The 20,210-nt window shown below is 38.3% G+C and overlaps 1 protein-coding gene and 1 long non-coding RNA gene across 4 annotated transcripts in view; one reads left to right on the forward strand and one right to left on the reverse strand.

Annotated features, from left to right (window-relative positions):
* The window catches only part of LOC129771594 (D-beta-hydroxybutyrate dehydrogenase, mitochondrial), a 285,257-nt gene that overhangs the window by 21,977 nt on the left and 243,070 nt on the right, over nucleotides 1–20,210 (reverse strand). The gene's annotated exons all lie outside the window — the stretch shown is intronic.
* LOC129771598 (uncharacterized) lies at nucleotides 2,627–3,557 on the forward strand. The gene is made up of 4 exons (XR_008742418.1): nucleotides 2,627–2,823; nucleotides 2,885–3,128; nucleotides 3,196–3,316; nucleotides 3,378–3,557. It is a non-coding gene; the product is annotated as an uncharacterized LOC129771598 (long non-coding RNA).

Consider the following 20,210-nt stretch of genomic DNA (forward strand, 5'->3'; position numbering starts at 1 on the left):
ACAAATTCAGCGTTCCGGAGGAGATTCGCAAACAGAAACTATCCAAGTTTGCCAAAAAGTACATGGTGTGGCAAGCGATCTGCTCTTGCGGAAAGCGGAGCGCCCCCTTCGTGATGACTGGCACGGAAAAAGGGCAGGTTTACCTTAAGGAGTGCCTACAGAAGCGCTTACTACCACTATTGAAGCAGCACGAGGGCCCGACCATCTTCTGGCCGGATCTCGTTTCGTGCCACTATTCAAAGGACGTGTTGGAGTGGTACGAAGCCAACGGGGTCACCTTCGTGCCAAAGGAAATGAACCCGCCCAACGCGCCGGAGCTTCGCCCAATAGAGAAATATTGGGCGATTATGAAGCAGGCCTTCCGGAAGAACCCAAAAGTTGTCAAATCGGAGGCGGACTTCAAGAGAAAATGGATTTCTGTTAAAAAAAAACTACAACCTGACGTTGTACAGAACCTTATGGACGGGGTAAAGAGGAAGGTGCGAGCATACGGGCTTGGGCTCGAAGTATGAATAAAAAGAAAATGCCAAAAGTTGTTTAATAGTTTTTATTTTACTGTCTAAAATTTTCAAAAGGATCGGTCTACTGGGCGAATTTCTACAGCGTTTTTTCCGCAATTGCAATTTGATGTGACACACCCTTTATCAGAGCGAATAAACGTCCGACTGGAAGTCTTCTCTTCTTCTTCAATGGCACTAACGTTCCTAGAGGAACTTCGCCGTCTCAACGTAGTATTACTTGCGTCATTTTTATTAGTACTTAGTTGAGATTTCTATGCCAAATAACACGCCTTGAATGTATTCTGAGTGGCAAGCTCTAGAAAACGCGTGATCACAGTGCAAGTCGGAGGAAATTTCTTTGACGAAAAATTCCCCCGACCAGAACGGGAATCGAACCCGAACACCCGGCATGTTAGTTATGATGCTAACCACTCGGCCAAGGGAGCACCCGACTGGAAGTCATGAACATTAATTCAATGTGCCCAAGATAAATTTATCCTTTGAAGGTCATTAACCTTTCTATAGATGATCAGATGGAATATATTCCAATGTCGTCTAGCATAACCTGTCCAACACCTTATGATCGTTATATTGTTTTTGCTATTATTCTGATGTTTCATAACACGGCACTCTATTGATTATTCGCCGAAAATGAATAAAAAATATCCTTGAAGTTAGCCTACGGTTTTAGTAGCAGTGCAATATGGTGAGCCAGTCTCAGGATAAGAAAACATTTAAAAATAAAGCTTTTTTTTTAATGAATAGTAAAACAAAACGTCAAAATATTTCTCAGATAGTCTATCTGCATACAAATTATGTAGAGTTCCACAATCCAAAAAAATTATGAGCAAATATTTACGTGCTTACACAAAAAAACACATGTTGACATATTTGCGCTAATTTATGTTTTTTGATTAATTCAAGGTAATCAAGGTCTTTTCTAGCCACCAGTTTACTCGGGCCCGAAAAAAGAAGTCTGTATTTGGGCTGTCGGAAAAATATATCTCGCAAGACCACGTGTTCGATGTCGTAATAGCCTTGGCCAATAACGCATTTACATTAACTCATAAAACTAGTGATTTGAGGGGGATTATTGTTTGTAGTCTCTTGTAGATTAATTTAAACACCATCTGAGAAATTCTCTGTGAAACATGAAACATTAGAGTCGTCCTATCTGCTGTAGCGCATTTTTTTTATTTTACCCATCGGAGTAAACGCGCTCGGAAAAGAAAAATGAACGCCCGGACGAGAGAGCGAGAATCGTAAAGCGTACGTCATAGAGACAATCATTCCCATGGAGCAAATTCTTGTTAGGAGTTGAAAACAAAACGAGGAAGGAGAGTAACTCAATTATTCGAACTAGTTTCAGTCTAGCAATGCTTTGGTCAACTCACAGTTACCAAGAGAAAATCATTTGGTTATGATGGGTGAGGATTAATAGTTAGTCGCAGTTTGCACAGATTGCGATCTGTGCAGTTTGCGATTAATCGTAAATCACATCATGCTCCCTTGTTTTCCATCCTTGTTCATTAGTCGAGTCAGTTAAAATAACCACTGACCGGACTAGTTCACCAGTCATCTTCGCTAGTCAACGCTAGTCAGTTCATTTTCTAGTCAAGCCATTTTTTGTTGTGGGCGACTGCCGAAGCAGTTCTAGTTGAAGCGAAGCTACTGAGAGTAGAGTCATTTCACGTCTTACAGAGACAAGGATAGCTACTCCGGATCAGTCATTTTTAGTGACGTCATCTGAGTCGTTGAAGTAAACAATGTGTTCTTATTTTTTATTTTTCGTGCTTTGTAAGTTTGTGCGTTGATAATATAGTTGATTATATTTAACACCATGAATAATTTGATAAAACATTTATCCACAAAGAACATAATTCTTGGTTTTTCGGAAAGCGAAAGAATCTCTTTTTTGGTCCGATAATGTCATTTTCATAATTTATACACCCGCTCACAGCGCATTGAACCATTTTCGATTTTTCATTTCAGGAACATTTACGTGTAAGTCGGAAAACAAAATACACTTTACACTGACAATTCGGATGACATCTTCAAAAAAATGTTTACTCGCTAAAGAACTAGCCTTGTCTCTGTGAGCCGTGAGTCATTTTTCACCTTCGAAGATTTCGGGCCCTGGTTTGGGAAACCACAGCGGACACACGCAAGGCGTGAGCAAGGTGCTATACTATAGGTGGACCGCAATGTCAAAATTGCTGTTCGGCCATTGCTCGTGAAAAAACAAATTTGTTTACAAAACATATCATATCTTTTGGTGACAAATGCATTCGTCGGCAAAATAGCTGCTCGCGCTTTACTGTAGGTAGGTAATTTTCTGGATTTTTTCGTATAACAATTTCTCATAATTGCTTCTACTTTTTCAGATATCTACAATCAGCGGTCGAATTAAAAACAGTGCAGAAGGATGTTTTGAGTATATTTTAGCTTCTAGCCGCGCAATCAATGCTTTTCTTTCCAAGCAAGATGTACTTCTGTTTGGCTCCTATCGGCGGGGAAAACAGTACTTACGGCGACGGTGACAAGAAATAACGCTGATTGCGAGATTACCAGATCCAGAAGATCCGGAAGGGCTGTTACAAGTAATTGGTTTTGCTAGAGCAAAAGGAGGTTGACAATGATTGCAACAGGTTCAAATTAGTGGACTTTTGTGTTGCTAATTTTCCATATATTACAGGTGAAATAAACTGTTGGAATCACGATTATCGATCACGCCAGAAGATCCGGAAAGAGTTGTTGAAAGTAATTGGTTTTGCTTAAATGCTAGAGCACAAGGAGGTTGACAATGATTGCAACAGGTTCGTGTTTACTTTTCGAATTAATTTTACTTTTGTGTTGCTAATTTTCCATATATTACAGGAAAATAACCAGTAGCAGCTGGTATGGCTTCTTAAACAATGTTGAATAAAATAGCAGAACTACTGAAAAGTGTAATCAAAAGCAGTCTTCACAGTCACTGTCTTCACTTCAGAAGACAGTAAGCGGGATATACTGGATTATTTAATTCCATTTACCTCAACGTGTATTAGGACATGATAAAAAAACTAGAATAGAAATTGGTCATTAGGTACATATAATCGTACAAAGGCAAAGGTTTTGATTTACTTCAGATTTTCCGAATTAATGAACTTAATCTATAAGTTCATTAATTCGGAAAATCTGAAGTAAATCAAAACCTTTGCCTTTGTACGATTATATGTACCTAATGACTAATTTCTATTCTAGATTCAGTTCAGGGCGTCGACTACCTTGAAAAACCTTGAAAATCAGGGAATTCAAACAATGTCAGGGAATTTCGTCACCAATCTGGAAAAAATCAAATTCCGCGAATTTGAATTTTGATTATAGCTATAATTAGAAATATAATGATACCAAAAAAGTTGTATTTGACTAGTTTGGCTCTCTTTAGGTTTTTCAGTATATGTTGTTTGCGTTTGCCTGTAAATGAACTTAGTCCTTCCGATGTAGATGGCTTTTACATTCGCGCTGTTTTTACTGTCATTTGACAGCAGTATCTGCAGTTCAGGTTCAAACAATTCTCTTCCTTTTTTTCTTCGAATACTATAGATAAATTCATGCTTGAAAATCATCCATGCTTGAGATCCTGTAGTGTCAGGAAACAATTATGTGTCACAAATCACTCCGCACATGGTTCTATTGAGAAAAATGTTTCATGATAGCCAGAAAATTGAGGTCTAACTAGGGCGTGATAAAAATGAGCTTTATGATGATGTTTGGCTTTGCTCCGAATTCTAAATCTGAGCTCGATGGAACTTTGCAAGCTATACTTTATCGTTGGTTTCGACCAGTCTTTGAACAAGACTACAAAGAGGCTGCAAATAGATTTGAACGTCAGGTTATGGGATGAAGAAGAGAAGAAGGTGGTAAATCATTACGTGACGTCAATGTTCTTGGGACATTCTCAAGCATCAGATATCAACTTGCAACTTTTAAAGAAGGCATGGGAATTATATATTTGAACAAACTTCTTCTTGTGTCGATGGACAGTATCAACGTGAATTAGTCATATTACGCGAACTGCAACAGGTCTTTCAAAATGGCGAAGAAAAACTCTTGAATTTGGGTAACTTCGGATTGAACATTTTACACAGTTCATCAAGGGATTGATTGGATTAAAAACTCACCAGCTACGACAGACAAAGCTTAAAATTTCGTCTGGGATGTGAAGCACTGGTTTCAACGCTTATGAAGCGTTGATGTATTTTTGATCTTTCCGTCATTGATTCCGATATAAAATTGGAGGGAAAACGACTCGAGAAGTTTTTGACTATTGATATTTGACGGATTTTGAACGTATCAGTGAAGCTCCAGCAGATTTATGATTGCTAGCAACAAAAACAAGTTTGCTCACTATGATCTGATAAATGAACGACTGGAGCATTTTTGGAAAGGATAGGTTTACGGAACTTTTTTCCAAAAAATGGTCTTCTGTCTCTCGTGTGGAAACCCCATCGTTGCGAGGGCTTTTCCATTAATAGCGAATGTTTTTTATGAAAACATGTGGGAGGAAAGAGTTGTGCTATGCGACATGTTTATGATGCTGTACTTCACTTTGGAAGGACAGCATTAATAAAAAGTTGAGCTAGTCAATTCAACTAGTTAGAAATTCTCATTTCCTTTATCGTCATAAAAATCAAAGTTATTGAAACGGCTACGAAAAGCAGAAGCGAAATCTCTAGAGGTATAGCGAAGAAAATTTCCAAAAACGCACGGAAGGGAGTCGAAAGATTGCAAGATAAAGCATTTCGTTAAAATCGTAACAGTTTTATGAAATTGATCCGATTAAAAATGAAAATGACTCAATCTGTACTAGTGTTTAAGACTTCTTCAAGATAACTTTGAACTGTATTATCCATTTTTCAAATCCTATACGAAACTTCTCAGTTGTTGTTTAGTTCAGTTAAAAACACTAAACAATTCATTTATTGGCAGATATCGACAGACGTTCTTAAATTTCATTGTTTAGGCTAACTGAATGTTTCAGGAACTACAGCTAAAATATTAGTAGAGAATTTGGTTACTAGTCTACATCAGGAATTTTTCTGAAAAATTACTGGAAAATCAAGGAATATCAGGGGTTTTTTTTTTGGATTTTGATTCGACACCATGTTATACAAAATAATGTTTTTTTTTCTCCCTAGGTTTAGTAATGTGTTTTATGTCTAGTAAATATATAGGGATCTTTTTACAGTGCATTCATTCTTCTATATTTCTTTGATGCTTTCCTCGTTTCGATCTCATTTCTTCGTTTGCGACCAGGTTCTGTCAATCCCTGTAATTGAAGATTACAATAACGTATTCTGGAAATTATTCTAATTTTCATAGATGTTCTAACCACAGTGATATCGAAATTCGGATAAGCTTCGATAATCCGTTCAACAATTGTTGACAGTACATTTTCTTTAAATCTGAAACCATTACTACCCAGGCTAGAAACAAATATTTTATCCATTTCTATACCTACTACCTGGAATATGCTAGAGGGGGCTGTCAATCCACCGTATAAATTAAGCCAAATAAGATGGTACATGACGGCTCGATAGATTGACAGTTTTGTCTCCAAGATCTTGGTGTGTTTTTTTTTAATTTGTGTGCGACCCAACCTAGGAGATATACGAAACCATCTTTTTCTTGGTCTATTTCCATAAATGAAACTGGTGGAGACATATCGCTGTTCTCTTGCTCCCTCGACGTGTTATCGAATGTTATAATGGAAACTGTAGGATATAACATATTTGTTTAAAAGAGTTATTAGAATTAATCACTGATTCATTACATTCATCAGATGGCTGATTTGAAATATCCTCCGAGACAGGTAGATCCGGATTTTCTGATATATCTACTTGTGCCCTCTGGAACAACATCGTGGTGATGTATTCATCTTCTACTTCTGTGTGTGAACCATGTTTTTTGTCATAAGTATTGACGTTTTTTTAGTTATTCCGGGGGTTTTCCCTAGAATGATGAGGCGCAGCCGCTGTAAAACGTCTAGCGGTGCTGCTCTGTCGTTGAGTCCTCCTCTGGAACGTATCTGAGAGAATAAATTCTCGAGCAAATCTTGATTCAACTGAAAATACAGTTCAGAAAAAGCCTTCATATAATTCTCGGATTTATATAGAGTTTATATAGAGTTCAGTTTACCTTAAATGTTGATATGAATTTAATATCATATTTTCGCTGCATATCCGTGAACAAACATTTTAATGATTTTATTGAAATAATTATTGATTGTTGAAACGTTGTTAATGACGTACAAACTGTACCACTTTTTTTAATTGGCTGACAATTTTCTAGCATTTGTAGCATTCGGTCCAAAGCTTCGATTTGGTTATCAGTTGCGGAGTATGATCTTTTCAATTCTATTGCAGCGAAAGGACTGCGCGAATTGAAAATATCGAGCCAGCTGTTACATATTTCAATGAAATCTGCAACGAGAGCAGCTTCTTCTTCCTCACTCGTTTGCATGAAACGTTGTTTTTAAACTGTTGCTGTAGTGTGCGATAGAAGTTGCGCGGCCTTTGCTACGTTCTGTTTTTCGACAGCAGTCAGATCGATGTGTCCAGTATTCAATGAGAAAATAGGTGTTAGCTCACAATTGCATCTCTCTTATATGAGAATCCTCACTAATCGTGAATTAATTGTTTTGTTTTTCCAGATAATTCCTTCGCCAACAAACCAATTCCTTAATAATTTTAAATTATGTGGACTATCTCCGAAGACATAGATGTTTTCTTTTGTGACTGGGTGTTCAAAATACGTTTTATCGATAGTTACTCCAAGATTTTTTCGCAATATAGTGTTTACGGGTCCGTTGTCTGAATTTATCCCCACCACATTATAACGAATAGCGTGGAGTTCACATATTACTTCCTGAAGGATTTGAGTCGTCATCGGTTGATCGAACGCAACAAACAAAATTTGCTTCCAGCTAGCGAATAAACCACGTACCATCAATACTTGGACGTATTTATATGGCCCAATAACCTCATCAGCCCTTTGATCATATTCTATGAGTTGACGCACGCTCATCTCGTCATATGTAATAATACATGCCAATTGTCTTTCCTGCATGTCCGAGCCGACAACATACATGTAACGTAGAATATCGGAAAGTATGCCACTACGAAGATCCAATTGGTTAGCGTAGGTATTGAGTGTGGTTAGTCCCGGAAGCGGAATATGCAAATCTTTACGAATAAACGTATAACACCGCTTGCTCATATAGCGAATGGCGAATGCTGTTGAGATTTCGTTGGAAGTCCAACGTGGTCTTTGCTTTCGTCCAAGTATAACATCCAACTGATTCTTCGACAATACACCGTTCAACATTTCATATACCCGTTCAATAATGTCAGTTTTATCGATATGTTCTGTTTCACAAATTTTCTTTTTCTTTTCAAGTTCCATCAAATGCTTGCTGAATGATTTGCGTTGTTTTTCCATTGTTGACGACAAAATAATATTCGCATTTTTCAATGTTTCAATTTGCTCTTCATTTCTTTGAGCGAACTGGCGTTCTTCTTGTAATGTATTCTGCAATTCCGTGATGTGTGCTACTGCTTGCTGCTTATACTCGTCTAGTATCTTTATGTTCTTTTTGAGTTTGTCGATTTTACTCAAAGCTTCGTTGAGTTCCAAATAAAGCATATTGGTACTCTCCAAACCATTTTCTTCAAATCTAGATTGTTGTAGACCTAGTATAAAAAATGTTGAGCATGAGTACTTTTCTATAATAAATAATGCTTTCATTTACGCGTGATATACTCACAAGTGTCAAGCTCGATTACATCTTGTTCTTCAATAGACACATCATCCAGGGTTGCGAACGAATTCGAAGATTGCATTGTAGGAATAGCTAAAAGAGTGTAATTATAAGCTCAATATGCAGTAATTTACATTTAATGCGATATGTCGAGGCACCACTCAGTGTCAATGGCACCACTCAGTGTCGCACAATCATAACTCAAAAATGAAAAAAGACACAAAGAAAAATACATGAAAAAAGGACCCTAAAATGGAAATGCCATAATGAAAAAATAAAAAATGTGGGTCTAATAGTTTGCGATAAAGAACAAATCTACCACTTTTCACGAAAATCTGAGAACCACTATTCCATGTCAAACCGATATAGTGGTTATCAGATTCTCGCGAAAAGTGGCTGTATTGTTATCGCAGAATATTTGACCAGTATTTTTAATTTTTTCATTAGGGTGCTCATTTCCATTTTAGGGTGGTCCGAAAAAATAATGTTTTCGTCTTATTTCCAAAAATGTCTTTTTTTTTTACTTTTGAACTACAGGACCGATTCAGATGACCTAGGTCATTGGCTTTAATTAGATATGTCGATCATCTGAATCGGTCCAGTAGCTCAAAAGTTATGATTTTTTGCAGTGGAGAAAAGGGGGAAAAATTCGATTTTTTGAACCTTCGGTTAACTTTGAAAAATTATAACTCAAAAACGAAAAAAATCACATCTCCGATTTTAGGATATATTATGTAAAAAAGCTTTCAAGAAAAAATATAGAAAAATATAGCGCCCTCTAGTCCAAAGCTATGAAAAAAATAAAAAAAAACAAATACAATCAACAATTACGATAACAAAATCCAAACTTTTTGCAAACGCACTTTTTTTCGAAGGAAAACTAGCTAATTGGCTTTAATCTGATATCTTGATCATCTGAATCGGTCGAGTAGTACTGAAAGTTAGTTGCCTCAAATAATGAAGATGGAGCTCACTAGTAATAAATTTATGCAGCAGCGTTTTAATCGTATGTGGTTTTATTGAGCATATAAAAGAGTGTTAATTTTTTTCTTGTTTTATCACCAGGGCAAAAGCATGAAATAGAATCGTTCGGTCGGTTTGATATGTTTATTCCGCTGAAGAGTGATTATATTTGTTGATTTTTCAGAGTTGACTTCCAAAAACAGAAAGTGGGTTATATCTATGGTATAACCGCAATGGTGACGTAGAACTATCGTTGATTTAGTGATCATTTGTTTGAAGTTGAATCTGAATCCATTCTGAATGAAAGAATAAATGAATATTTGGGGGACTTCGAAAACGAGCCCGTTACGTTGGAGGTACAAGATTTTATGCATCCAATATTGGATATGAAAATATCCTACTGATGGGGAAGAATAATCTTCAGAAACCATCCTGTTAATTGCACTTGATTGAAAAATAACAGAACCAAATGTATTTGGTCGCAGAAAAACATAAAAAAACATTAAAATAAACTCTTTCGCTTGCATGTTATTTACAATGCCAAGGGAAACTGGCAGATTATTTTGCAGAAACGATATCTTTCCGGACTCTTCTCGAAGTCCACCACCAGTGGTTAATGCTAACTCGATAACCACCTGTTAATTGCACTTGATTGAAAAATCACAAAACCAATTGTATTTGGTCGCAGTATTATATGGATAGAAAACGTTAAAATAAACTCTTTCGCTTGAATGTAATTTTCAATTCCAAGGGGAACTGGCAGATTATTTTGCAGCAACGATCACTTCTTTCCGGATTCTTCTCGATAACCAGCAAACGTAGAGTTGCGCTTTCTGATGGATCGGCTTTTCTGCGCTCCCTCACAGTTCCAAACAAACCGTATGTGTTTCAAATCAGGTTAGGCCAGGTAATGAATCTCTTGATCCCTCGCCGTCCAGCTCGTCCAGCTCGTTCCGCTCGTTCAGCTCGTTCAATAACGATGTTGCCTTGTCGATGTCGTCACGAAAAATGAATGCGTTTCACCACCAGAAAATCGCTTAAGTATGCTTTTTGTGCGTGATTGAATCGAGAGAAGATGTGGTTTACGATGGCAATTCGGAAGGCAAACTAGAGGGGAATGAACTTTCTGAGTTTGAAATTTTCGGCGACTGAGCAATAATCAATTGAAAATTATATAATTTTCGCGATGCGAAACATTTTCCGTTGCGCGCGCATACAATATTGGATACGAAAATTTTCTACTGATGGAGAAGAATAATTTCAGAAGCTTTCCTGTTAATTGCGATTGATTGAAAAATCACAAAACCAAATGTATTTGGTTGCAGTGTAACATGGATAAAAAACATTAAAATGAACTCTTTCGCATGAATGTATTTTTCAGTTCCCAGGGGAACTGGCAGATTATTTTTCAGCAACGATTGAATCTTTCCGGAATTTTCTCGATACTGAATGGCATCCAAACGAAGAGTTCAGCGCGTGTATGTGTGTGTGTGTGGCGGCTGCTCCGATCTCTTCCCGGGGAACCATTTGCGGCATCACTCTCCTCCTGATGGATTCCCTTCTGGCCTAGGGTGCACAAACAGGCTCTTGGTGACACCGTTCATCCGCGCTTTCATGATATACGAAGAGCTTCTCCACAACAGCGACAACATGCTCCAATCGCTGTTCAATTAGAACTGAGTGGATTTCCGAGTGGCGCTCGCTTATATACCGATTGGTGATTTCAATAGCATGTTTTGAAATCAATTTTAAGACTATTGAAACAAGTTTTTGGATCAAATAGAAACCAGTATATAACGCGTAGACATTTTATCTTTCGAATGAAGTGTTCATCATACCATTTCGTTCAGTTGTTTAGGAGCTATTAATGCTCAAAATTTCGGTCTCCGGCGTAACGCTTTCGTTTTCGAAACTTTGGTTTTACACCCCGGTATAGAAATGAAAGACGTAGTCCTACGTCAAAAGCAAAACAAGTTCCTGCGTATGCAGGATGCAATTTTACCAAACGACAAAGTTTTGAAGGAAATTAAAGAGATGGTAGTGGCGAATCGACCTCTATCGGAAATTCGTTATGTGACTACGGTGGAACGTATGCTGAAATATAATTTGGACCCCTATTTGCGCTGCTGCTTTGTATGCCGAGAGTATTTCCGCACTGATGATGAGTATGAGTATACCAGTCATTTCGGAAAATTGCACGGTGAGAAATTTCTTATTGTTGCGACGGAGGATCGATTACAGACTAGTCAAAAGTTTAACGATGTCCTTAATCCGGTGACAATATTCACGATTTGCAACGTATACCATACAGCCCTAATAAAAAAAACAAGAAAATACGGGTCTAATATTTTACAATAAAGAACAAATCTGCCACTTTCCACGAAAATCGGAGAACCACTATATCGGTTCGACATGCAATGACTGATACATATGAGGCAATCTACGGAGAAAAGGTTTACCTTTGGAATTCAACATCCTATATTTTCTCGTACCATTAAGTGGCGCATTTGATGTCGGTCATCGTAGCTGCTGCTATGGAAATGACGTGAGCATATACCTTGATTTTTCTGAGACTTCCAATCCTTCGATTGGCCACAGAAAAGTATCCATTTATGAAGTCTATCTACATCTCGGGGAAAAGTGTGGTAAACAATATCCGGGTTATTTTTCGTTATGAGGACCTTGTTTCCACATCCTTTTACTGCACAATAATACGGCATCTGAAGTAAATAAGATATTCACAATATAATTTTGGCATGATAGAGAACCGCGAGATGAACGATTATCTGTGGAGAAGTTGGACAACAGATTTCTTAGACTTATAGCACTTTAATCACACTCACAAGCTCATCAAATCCTCACTGTCCCCCAAAACTATTGAATAATATGTAATATAAATATATATTGAAGAATCTTCCCGACTTGGCAAAACAGCGTTTGCTGAACTTGTTCAACAAGTTTCTGGAGCTGAATATTGTCCCGCATGACTGGAGACAAGTGAGAGTGATAACCATACGGAAACCCAACAAGCCGGCTAGCGATCACAACTCGTATAGGCCGATTTCAATGTTATCCTGTATTCGTAAATTGTTAGAGAAAATGATTCTACTTCGTTTGGACAAGTGGGTCGAAACAAACAATTTGCTGTCAAATACGCAGTTTGGCTTCCGCCGAGGTAGAGGGACAAATGATTGTCTCGCGCTGCTATCTTCTGAAATCCAAATCGCATTTGCTCGCAAAGAACAAATGGCTTCCGTTTTTTTCGATATCAAAGGGGCATTTGATTCAGTTTCCATGGAAATTCTCTCAGAGAAGCTTCATAATCGTGGACTTTCACCAATTGTTAACAATTTCCTGTACAATTTACTGTCCGAAAAGCACATGATTTTCTCTCATGGCAGCTCGAAATCTTCTCGTTACAGTTTTATGAGCCTACCACAAGGCTCCTGCCTAAGCCCCCTCTTGTACAGTTTTTACGTCAATGATATGGATGATTGTCTAACTAGAGACTGCACGCTGAGACAACTTTCAGACGATGGAGTTATTTCCATCACGGGTACTAATCCCGTCGTTCTGCAAAAGTCGTTGCAAGATACCCTGAACAATCTGTTCACGTGGGCCCTCAAGCTGGGTATCGAATTCTCTACGGAGAAAACTGAAATGGTCGTTTTTTCTAGGAAGCACGAACCCGCCCAATTCCAGCATCACCTATCCAGCAAAACGATCCAACACTCTATGTTTTTCAAATACCTGGGTGTATATTTTGATTCTAAGTGTACCTGGGGGAGACACATTGCGTATTTGAAACAGAAATGCCAGCAAAGAATCAATTTTCTCCAAACAATTACCGGAACATGGTGGGGTGCCCATCCAGGAGACCTCATTCAGTTGTACAAAACAACGATATTATCAGTGTTAGAATATGGCAGTTTTTGCTTCCGATCAGCTGCCAGGATTCATATTCTCAAGCTGGAGAGAATACAATATCGTTGCTTGCGTATAGCCATGGGGTGTTTGCATTCGACACATACGATGAGTCTCGAAGTTTTGGCAGGAGTACCCCCGCTTACTCTTCGGTTCACAGAATTATCCTACAGATTTCTCATCCGTTGCAAGATCATGAATCCATTGGTGATTGATAACTTCGAAAATCTACTCCAACTGACTCCTCAGTCAAGTTTTATGTCTATATACCATGAGTACCTTACCCACGACGTGCACCCTTCAGCAGGCATCTCCAACCAAGTTTGCTTCCCATACTTCTGCAATTCCTCTGTCATTTTTGATCTGTCCATGCGACAAAAAAATCCATGGAATACCAGATCACCTATGCTCCAATGTTATTCCGTCGATATTTTCGGAAAAATATGGGAAAGTTGGATCTGATAAAATGTTCTTTACTGACGGTTCATTCATAAACGAGTCCACTGGCTTCGGCATCTTCAATTAAAATTCCAGTGCCTCTTTCAAACTCAAAGATCCTTGTTCCGTGTATGTCGCTGAACTGGGTGCGATATATTACGCATTATGAATCATTGAAACATTGCCCATCGACCACTATTTTATTTTTTCAGACAGTCTCAGCTCAATAGAGGCAATCCGCTCAATGAAAGTTGATAAACGCTCATCTTATTTCCTAACTAGAATAAGACAACTATTGAGTGTTTTGGTCGAAAAATTATTCAAGATTACCTTAGTATGGGTTCCCTCTCATTGCTCGATTCCGGGGAATGAGAAAGCGGACTCGCTAGCTAAGGTGGGCGCTTCAGAAGGCACACTTTTTGAAAGGCAAATTGCTTATAATGAATTTTTACACATTCCTCGTCAGTATACGCTCGTAAGTTGGCAGCGCATGTGGAGTGGTGATGAGTTCGGTCGTTGGTTACACACGATTATCCCTAAGGTCTCGACGAGTGCATGGTTCAAGGGATTGAATGTAGGTCGTGATTTCATTCGCGTGATATCTCGGCTTATGTGCAATCACAACAACCTAAACGCGCATCTCTATCGCATTGGGCTCGCAGCAAACAATCTTTGTGATTGTGGCGATGGCTACCACGACATCGAGCATGTTGTCTGGTCGTGTATCCGGTTCCATGCTGCTCGCTCTCAGCTCTCTAGAGCACTGAGAGCACAAGGCAGACAATCGGATATCCCCGTCCGGGATATCTTAGGTAGCCGTGATCCTGATCTTCTGCTTCATCTATACCTGTTCCTCAGAAACGCCGATGTCAACGTTTAATGATGTTTCCTTCGTTGTGTCCCCGTTTCATATCCCTCCTATCCGATCGATAAACTTTTACTTAGTCGCGGCAATACATACACACACTCTTTACAGATGCACGGGCCGAAGGTTGTGCAGTCCACTGATTATTCAACAAGAGCCAAAGATTGTACCGCTCATGACAACTCTACACGAGCTGATGATTGCGCCGCCATTCTATCCTGGATTCCTTGAGTCGAGAAAGACGCACCACGCTAGATATGGGGTACAGACTAGGGGGGCGTTGCTGATTAATGGTCAGCTGCATCCCAATAGGAAGTATCCCGTGTCGGGCACACGTACAGAGCATCGAAGACTGCGACATACCAATTATGAGAACACTTGTAATACTAACCTCGAGTCAACCGCGAGTAATCGGTTACATATTACTAACATAGTCTAAGCAAACATTGTCAAAATATTGAACTCCCGGCCCCGCTAGGCTGACGCCATATGAGCCTTAATAAAATATATATTTTGGATAAAAAAAAAAATACCTTATTGCAGCTCTAGTACACTATTTTTCACGAATATATATTTGCTTATTTCTTCCTTCAGTTGTTTTCCTCAGCGAGTTGATATGAAACCATAACGACACAACCAAACAAAAAGTAAATAATGCAGAAAGCTACGTCTCGCTACTCGTCTCACGTATTGTCATGAAAGTGTCAAGAACGAAACACCTATTGGCGATCTAACGTACAAATCTACACCTAGGCGGCGCTGCGGTGAAAGTGATGATGGTTTTAAATTTTGCCATGTGAGCTTATGGATGGTTTGTAGTTCTTTCCACAAATTACAACGTTATAATCATAAAAGAATATTTGATTACGATGAGTTTGTAAGAAATTTAATTCTGCGCAATTTTATATATAACATGTTATTTATTTACCTCTTTCAGTAGTGAAAACTATAAAAATGTTGACAATGGTTGAATTAAAGAATGAAATTCGAGAGCACAATCAAACACAAGTAGAAAAATGCACGATTCCTGCATGTGAGAACTGCCTTGGAAAGCCCGGAAGTAAAATATACGATTTGTTTTTTGAGTTTTAGGTTACATTTGCATCATTTTCTTAGTTCAAAAACAAAATCCAGATGTCTCACCGATCGTTTACGTTTTGCGTTAGATCGCCAGTAGCACCATTTTCTATTCTGCTTTCACATGGAACAGTCATGAAAAATTACCACAACACGATAAAAACGAAATGAATTTTATGCAAGGTTATATAAACTTTATTTCGTTTACACCGTGAAATGGCGTCCTCAGTTTCTATTCTGCGTATGGAGTGATCATGAAAAATCTCGTGTCATTCTCATGAAAACAAAAATGAATCATGTATCAAACATCTTCAGTTGCTTTTACAAGGCCACTCAAATTCCATCGGTTCGTTTCGGAACCACCAACAAGTTCGAAAGAGTTGAATTTTTTTGTTAATAACAATTCCAATCTTATACTCATCCATCCGCACACTAAAAAGACAAACTTTCAGCAATCTTTCAAAATATTCATTCATTCATGCATTAAGAATTGATTCAGATCCAATTCATTCATACATAACACAGAAGGCATCATCCTTCTATCATCATCACTCGGTAAACACTGGTGGAGTGAACAAACAATACCGAACAACCAACCAAAACCGTCCTTTTCAGGGCCACCAAATCATTATCAAAGAGTTTACCGATGTAATTTTTTCAACATATCCAAAATCAACAGATAGCCTAACGGATTACTACGTCAACTATGCGGTCGTGTCTCGGACACAACCTTCCTGTGACTTTTTGTTTCGATTTTTTAAAAGTTTTTTCTTCTCATTCGTTGCAACATACCGTTTCAGACACTCAGCTCAGAATATAAACTCTTGATGCAAACGGAGAGCCCTGGGAACTGTTTAAGTATATAGACGATTTATTTATCAGATTGAGAAATTCTTGATCCGAAAACATCAATAAGATAACATAACAGGAATAATTCACAAGTTAAGGCTAAATCCATAGGTTCCGATCTACAGCCAATTGAAAGTGTAAACGAGAAGAAGGATCTTACGCCATTCAGTGGCGTCGACTTTCGGATTTGGTAAATTAATAAACACAAACGCTATTCGTACAAGCGTCGCCTCTCTACTGTATACTGTCAACTGACATCTGTGCAAAGAAAAGACTCTCGGGGCTTAAATACTAGTTTACAAAAATAGGCCTAAACTCTACACAGAATATTTACAAATTATGCTGGGCGGAGCATCGCACCAGCAGTTAGAGTGGGCTGTGATGGCCTTGGTCAGACGCGTTCTTCGGAGAGAGAGAAAAAGCACTTCTTTGTGGGTCAAAGTAAATAGGAAAAGAAAGTGCTGAAACATGTGTGCCGGATGCGCGCCACATGTTTGGTTAAATTTCTGCTGCTAGCTAAACTCGCAGCGGGGCGGAAGGAAGACAAACTCGCCGCTAACCGTTGGTGCGCGTCGAGTTATACAATCATAAATAGTAAACGAACCCTTGGGCCAGATTGCTGGCTCGGGTATCGTATCACATTTTATGTTTATATCGCCCAGCGCCCTCGGGGGTGGTTTATTGCCTTAGAGGTCTTGAATATTGATGAGTTGGGTTTAAGCGTGATCATATTACACCTTTCCCCTTTCGGAGAATGACGTAACATTGAGAAGTCATTCAAGTTAAATTAGGTGGAAAGATTCGTCTGACCTTACAATTTTAGTGTTTATTCAATGTTTGTGATATGTACATTTTTCGTGTATTCAGGTAAAAATTAAGTTTGTTTATAAAGATTATCCTTATAATATGATTATACGGATTGTCTTCGTTGGGTGTCCTATTTGCTTATAAATATATTTATTTTTAATATTTGTTTAATATATACATTTTACATTTGATAATAACTGTCGGAAGGATTAACTGCTAACTAGGTGTCCCTTTCCCCTTAGGGTGGGGTTGCTCATATGGTATTATTCTGTTTTTATGTACAGTCTGGACTTTATTGGTTTGATCATCTCTTATTGTTACGTTAGGGTGTTTAATGTCAATTATTATATATGGTCCTACGTATACTTTGTCTAATTTGGATCTGTTTTCGTTTGATAGAAATACTAGATCATTAATGGCTACTTTTGATGGTCTAGCCATGGTTTTCTGTGTCTCATTTCTGGCTTTTCTTACCTTATCAATTATTTCCCTAGCGGTATTTGATGCTATTTGTAGTTTATATTTAAGTTCTTTGTAATATAAATCCATGTTGTAAATTGGTTCTACATATGTGCTTGTTGTGAGGTTTTGTGGTAATTTAGCATTCGTTCCAAAAACTAACTCGAATGGAGTGTATGAGAAATCTGTGTGTGGTGTTGTGTTGTAGCAGAATGTGTAGTAAGGCAACCATTCATCCCAGTCACTCTGTGCTTGGTTGACGAATTGCCTTACGTACTCGTTAAGACAACGATGGTTCCTTTCCAGGCTTCCTATTGATTGAGGGTGATATGGAGTGGAAAAATTTTGTTTAAGCTTCAGTAATGAAGCTATGTTTTCGAATAACTCGTTCTTATATTCAGTTCCTTGGTCTGTTTGGATGAGTTTTGGAATTCCATAGACCAGAATTAAGTTTTCTATGAAGGCTTTGGCTATGGTGGATGCTTGTTTGTCTATTGTGGGTTTAATAATGATGTATTTTGTTAAGTTGCATTGAATGGTCAGTGCGTATCGGTTTCCATTATTGGATCTGTTAAATGGTCCAATTGTGTCAATCGATACGCAGTCGAATGCTTTTTGGGGTGTTTTAATTTCGACGAAATTTTCGTTTGTTCGTATTGTGTGTTTATTTTGCTGGCATTTTATGCACTTCTTGATGTAGCTACTGATATCTTTTTTCATGCCACTCCAAGAATAGAGTCTGCTTAACTTTTTGTATAGTCTGGTGACTCCTGTATGTCCACCAGTGGGTGTATCGTGATTGTTTTTTATAATTTCGAACCTTTCGTTTTGGCTTTCTATCACACGCTTGGGTGTGTAGAGCACTATTTGCAAGTCTTTGAGCGTGTCATTACAAATCTTCTTAAAGGTTTGCACGCTGCATATTTGGAAAATTACGCTTGATAACGCTAGAGCTATCATGCTAATTTTCAAATTTTTGGCCATATTTTCAACTTTCTTTACTAGTTTTCCCAGGGATTCTTTTGTGTTGCTTGCATTTTCAATTATTGTCGACGACTTTTCTTCGGTTCCTTTTTTATTCATTATTGCGCATTTCAGATTTTTGTTTCCGCTAGCGTTTGTTTCTTTATTCATTTCTAATGCGCGTCCGCATAGAAGTTTAGGTAGGTTTTGCCATTCTCGGGGTTCAATAGCCTCGTACGCTCTGAGCTGATCAGACTCAGTATCGTCGGGGTTTGAATTATTGTCTGTAATTTCTGTGTCGTTATTCGTTTCGTTTAGTTTTCTAGTCATTGCTCTGGTTTGTATACCCAGGACTTTTATAGTTTTGAGTGCCTCGGAATTAATTGCTATTCGTGATAGCGCATCTGCAGTCACATTTAGCTTACCTTGAACGTATTTTACATCAAAATGGAATTCTTCAAGATCCAACCTCATTCTTGTGAGTTTTGATGAGGGATCTTTCATTGAAAATAAATATACTAACGGTCTGTGATCCGTTTTTACTGTGAATTTCCTCCCGTAGAGGTATGGTCTAAAGTACGTAATTGCCCAGTGAATTGCTGTCAATTCCTGTTCAATTGTCGATTTATTGGCTTCACCTTTTGTGAAGGCTTTGCTTGCGTATGCAATGGGTAGTTCTATACCGTCGTTTTCTTGGGCTAAGACGGCGCCGCATGCTATTTTTGAAGCATCGGTTATTAGGGTGAATTCTTGTGTGAAATCGGGGAATTTGAGAACTTTTGGTGAGATAAGTTTGTTTTTCAATTTATTGAATGCATTTTGGCATTCGGGAGACCAATCAAATTTTGCGTTTTTTCTGAGCAATTTGTTTAATGGGTACGCTATTTCTGCGAAATTTTGTATGAACCTCCGGTAATAGTTGCAAAAGGCAACAAAACGCCTCACTTCATCTGCTGATGATGGTGTGGGGTAGTTTGTTACCGCTGAAAACTTTGATTGGTCGGGCTGTATACCTGCCGCTGAAATGTTGTGACCTAGATATGTTACGTCTGGTCTGAAGAAGGAGCATTTTTTGGGATTTAATTTTAAGTTGTAGTTTTGTAATTGTTTGAAAACGTTTTCCAAGTTAATAAGGTGATGGTTTATTGAGCAGCCGACGACGATGATGTCGTCGATGTAAAGGAATGCACATTCAGGTGGGAGTCCGCTAAGTGCTATGGACATCATTCTCTGAAAGCTATTTGGTGATATATTTAGACCGAATGGTAACCTATTGAATTCGTAGTGACCGTTAGAGGTCGAAAATGCTGTGTACTTTTTTGATTTTTCGTCAAGTTCGATTTGGTGGAAACCTGACATTAAGTCTAGGGTTGTAAAATATTTGGCTCTGCCCAAATGATCGAGGATTTCGTCGATTCTTGGTAGGGGGAATTTATCTGGGGTTATCTTTTTATTTAGTTGTCGAAAGTCAACCACTAATCGCCATTTTTTATCTTGAGTATTTGATTTCTTTGGGACTAAGAGGATGGGAGAATTGTATGGTGAGGTGGAATTTTGGATTATT

Source organism: Toxorhynchites rutilus, chromosome 2, assembly GCF_029784135.1.
Source record: "Toxorhynchites rutilus septentrionalis strain SRP chromosome 2, ASM2978413v1, whole genome shotgun sequence".
NCBI classification, from domain to species: Eukaryota; Metazoa; Arthropoda; class Insecta; order Diptera; family Culicidae; genus Toxorhynchites; species Toxorhynchites rutilus.